The sequence below is a fragment of the Sinocyclocheilus rhinocerous genome, unplaced genomic scaffold, assembly GCF_001515625.1.
Source record: "Sinocyclocheilus rhinocerous isolate Xijiao unplaced genomic scaffold, SAMN03320098_v1.1 scaffold2834, whole genome shotgun sequence".
Lineage (NCBI taxonomy): Eukaryota > Metazoa > Chordata > Actinopteri > Cypriniformes > Cyprinidae > Sinocyclocheilus > Sinocyclocheilus rhinocerous.
The window spans coordinates 693,656-698,605 of record NW_015662588.1 but is presented as its reverse complement, the minus strand read 5'-3'; the positions used below and the strand labels follow the sequence as shown (position 1 = coordinate 698,605).

The window sequence follows — 4,950 nt, the reverse complement described above, 5'->3', positions numbered from 1 at the left end:
ATGTCAGACTCTGTTCCGTGTTTTGTGTGTGTTTTGGTCCCCATGTGTTTCTATGCCTATATTTGGTCCTTCCCGTTCCTGTCCTTATCATTTGTTCCAGGTGTTCCCCGTTTAGTTCTATTGATCCCAGGTGTGTCTCGTCATCCCCTCGTCATGTCATGTGTATAAATAGTGTTCCCTGTTCTTATTTCGGCGTCCGGTATTGTTTATGTCAACCTCCTCAGCTACGTGTGCTTTCCTGGTTCCCTTGATGTTATTAAAGTCTCCTTGTTTATGTACTCCACGTCTCCGAGCTCCCTCACAGTAGCGATCGTGACAAGGAATAGTTGCTGCATGAACTATACTTGTCATGATAGATATACCATTGTTGTTCATAGGCTTGGAGAGCATGTTATTAACATGAGGGGATAACACTCTATGCAGGTGCAGCTTGGTTGCCAAACAGATAACATTAGTTGATCAAATGTTCTGAAACGGGCTCCTGTAGTCCATGAGCGATTCCCTTTGGACACAGAGATGGTCCAAGTCTGCAATCTATGGGGAGGGCTCATTTACCTAATAGCACCTCCTCAAAGCAAAGTGTATGGGGTGGAAATTGTCGTGCAGGTCTCCGTACAGGCTCCATACTTCAAGTCTGGTAAGAATTCTGAATGAGCAGGGGATAACACTCTATGCAGGTGCAGCTTGGTTGCCAAACAGATAACATTGGTGGATCAAACGTTCTGAAACGGGCTCCTGTGGTCCATGAGCGATTCCCTTTGGACACCGAGATGGTCCAAGTCTGCAATCTATGGGGAGGGCTCATCTACCTAATAGCACCTCCTCAAAGCAAAGTGGATGGGGTGGAAATTGTCGTGCAGGTCTCCGTACAGGTTCCATACTTCAAGTCTGGTAAGAATTCTGAATGAGCATCACAGTGAGGATTCTATTCAGAACATTTAACGTTGTATGGTAAAACTTTTCAATGCTAAATTGTTTTGTCCCTCAGGAGAGACCAGTGTAGCTGACTGGGTGGACAGGATCCGTCAGGCACCTGCCCCCTGGGCGGAGCTTGAATTTGAGAACATCATCATAACTTTAGAAGCAGAATTTATAAGGAATCTGGACCATCCTGATGAGGTGGCTAAACTTTGGGATACCATAATGAGAAGCACTGCTGACCTGGCAGCAAGGCCTGGCAAGTTCCCCCGTAAGGAGCGTTTTTTTTTTGCAGATGTTCAGATCTCTCACGGTTGGTGGTACTATTAAATACTCACAGTATCTTTGTTAGGATAAAGAACCATCACTATTACAACATAATCATGCTGTTAATATTAATTACACTCACACTTGTCCTGGTGATAACATCGTTCTCCATTTTCCCCTTGCAGGTTTCATGCATGCTGGATATCCCATCATGATGCACTCTAACTCTGCCCCAGCACTAGTAAATGTACAGGAAGCCTATAAAAGTGGTATATGGGGAGCCATTCATGAGCTGGGTCATAACCAGCAGCTTGGAGTTTGGGAGTTCCCTCTACACACCACTGAGTGCACTTGCAACCTGTGGTCAGTGTACGCACACGAGGAAGTGCTGGGTTTGAATAGATTTAATGCTCATCCAGCCATGACTCTAGAAAACCGTCTGGCTATGCAGGCAAGACAAATCTATATGCTGAGACCTTCTCCAAAGTGGTCAACCTGAATCTTTGCCCCTTCTTCAAAGCGTGGGGTTGGCCCATCCAGAGTGGAGTGACCATCCTATGGTCCAGTATGCATAAGAACATCTCAGATAGCTTTTATGTTTTAATGTAGCTAATGGGTAAGTATAAAATAGTATATATGCTTATGTCATTTGAAATCATTATTGTTTCTCATTTTGCTTAAGTACATAGATAAGCAATTGATTCTTATGAATTTAAAGCATATAATGTGGGTTAAATTCAAGACCTTCTTTTTAAATGACCCTGTTATAGCTGTCCAAATGCAAAAGTTTGACCTTTTTTTTTTTTGATAATTATTGACCTAGAGAATCCAGAGAATTGCACAGCACTGATTTTGTTGATTTTGAATCAGTTTAAAAACATAGGACCAGTTCACAAAAATATATTTTTTTAAATAATCTCTAATATTTAAAGAACACTGTGATTGACAGCAGTGGTCCAAGAGGCAAAGTTGTTCATAATGATGAAATATATCATATTATATGAAGATCTAGCGTATATGCAAAATTGTTCAGAATGAGCAGATCTATCATATGATATGAAGATTTAGTGTATGTGTGAATATATGAACATTTTTTTTGCAATTTGAGGTAATTTACCATAGAAATGTTGTGTTTTTTTGTTATAGAGCAACCTATGATCCGATCTTCATGAAACTTTGCATGCTTGTTAAGAATCCTCTGATGCATGTGCTTATGTAGCTTCGTGAAGTTTTGAGTTTTCGTTTAGAATTTATAGGCTTTTGGGTATATTTGGACATGCCCCTTTAAAAATGACCCTATAATAGCTAACCAAAGTTTTAAAGTTTTTTAAACATAATTATTGACCTAGAGGGTCCAGAGAATTGTACTGCAGTGGTTTTGTTGAGATTGAGTTAAAAACCTATGACTAGTTCGCAAAAGTAGTTTTTTATTTTTTAGATAATCTTGAATAATTAATGAACAATTTGACTGACAGTAGTGGTTCTTGAGGCAAAGTTGTTCAGAATGAGGAGATGTATTATATGATATGAATACTGTGTGGATGCATAAAACACTGTGTGATCACAGAGGTGTACATCTCGTTAGCACCACCTAGTGGACGATTTCTTTCAGATTTCTCACAGACCTTTGTTCCAATCAGCCTCCAGTAACCTTGTCTAATAGGTGCTCAAATTTCATTGGCCAATGGCGACCATGTTTTTTTTGAGATACGCAATGTCCTTATACTGTAGACACGTGTGGCACTTTGGACAAAGACACTGCATACCAATTTACATGTTGACGGACAAATGGTTGCGTAGTTATAGCCATTTTTAATTTTTTCCCCCTCTTATAGCGCCACCAAGTGGACAAGCTCCATGTTTTTCTTTCTTTTTTTTTATTTCAGATTGAGCTCTTACAGTGTTCTGTGATTGGCGATGATATCTCATTCCATTCAAAAAATTATAGCCATTTTAGTAAAAGTGGCCCTGCCCCTTTTGAATGTTTTGGCATCCCTTTGCGACAGTAGGTTGAAAGTTAAACTTTTTTGATAATTATCAATATATATTCTCCAGAGAATCTTTTTTGCACTGGTTTGTTTGTGATCAGGCGAAAAACCTAGGACTAGTTCGCAAAAGTAGGTTTTTCAAAAAATCCAAAATACCCAAAAATTTCACCAGGTCATGATCAAATCCGAGGCATGTGTTTTGTCCATCATGAGCCAAGGATTCCAAAGACATAAGGCACTTGAGACTGTGACTAACGGTTTAGGAGTTATGAGCGATTTCATAATTTCAATTGCTGTAGCACCCCCGTCAGGCCGATTGGGGTGAGACTTGGTGACGTTGTAGACTGTGTGACTACTACCATCCCTCCAAGTTTCAAGTCTCTACAATTTACGGTTTGGTCTGCCCACTCAGTTTTACGTGGAGATTACTGATCTTTGGCAATTCTAACAATTACCATAAGGTTTCAACGCTACACACTTGAACCCCTGATTATTTGGCCTCAACAACAAATTATATGTCTGGCAGAAATCCAATACAGCTCACCATCTAAATAACAGTATTCCTACAGTAAAGCATGGAGTTGGTGATATCCTGTTATGGGGTGTTTCTCTGCATCAGGGACTGGAGCACTTGTCAGTATAGAAGGAAAAATGGATGGGGCAAAATACTGCCAAATTCTTGAGGAAAATTTGCTGCCCTCTCCCAGAAAGTTGTCAGTGGGAAGATGGATTACCTTCTAACAGTAGACCTGCTGGTCAAGAAGTGACAGGTACAATAAAAAAAAGGGAGAGACAGAGATATTGGGGAAAATTAAGAAAAGTAAAAAGGGAAGTGAAGGTGCAGTTCAAGAGACAACTTTAATTATTTTTCACGGCCCCAGACCAAGGATTTAGACCTTTTTATGTGATGGCCATTTAAATAATAGGGTTATCTGTGGTTTCAGAATTTTTAGTGGGTCAATAGGCTATAAACAGAAAAAAAAGAGGCCAAAATGGTACCTTTTGGGGTACAACAGCATGTCACTGCAGCAGTACCCTTAAAAGGACGTATTTTTGCCTTTTACCCCTAATAGGTAAATCATATTATACCTTATGTGTACGAATTACTATAAGGTACTAATATGTACCTATTAGGGTACAAAAAAAGGTACAAAGATATTATTTTAAGGGTACTGCTCCAGTGACAAGCTGTTGTACCCCAAAAGGTACAATTTTGGCCTCTTTTTTTCTGTGTGGCCTGGATGAGTGTGAGATTTCCCGGCCTGAAATTGCGTCCCAGTCTGGCCCTGAAGCGTATACCTTCTTGAGCTGAAAACATCCCTCAGGGCAATAGATCAGAGCTCTGATTTTAGGCTTTTTTTCCCCATTGCAAAGGACTGTTTTTTGTTTGTTTGTTTATTTTATTTATTTACATATTTACTTACTTACATTACATTCATAAAGTAAATACCAGACCATGCTAAAGGGTAAAGTGCTTTTGACAATCAAAGTGGACAAATAATTTGTTGTTCCATGGGGAAAAAATGACATGAGGGAGAAAAAAATGATGACAGAATTTTGGGTGAACTGTCCCTTTATGCAGGAGCAGTAGCCTACAAGTGTAAAGCCCAATAGCATATGGAGTTTTTGACAAGGCATTTAGACCTTCTCCTGCACTCCTTCAACTCACATTGTCTTACTCTTCATGCATTATTAATGGTTCTGGGCCAATGTTCCTGTCTTAGAGACTTGGGGAATGAGTCCGAATTCCAGTGACTGAAGAAAGCTGTGTTAAAGC

At 39.8% G+C, this 4,950-nt stretch overlaps 1 pseudogene; it reads left to right on the top strand.

Annotated features, from left to right (window-relative positions):
- LOC107728154 (TRPM8 channel-associated factor homolog) overlaps positions 1 to 1,794 on the top strand; it is a 3,192-nt pseudogene extending 1,398 nt beyond the window's left edge.
- The last annotated feature ends 3,156 nt before the right edge of the window (positions 1,795 to 4,950 follow it).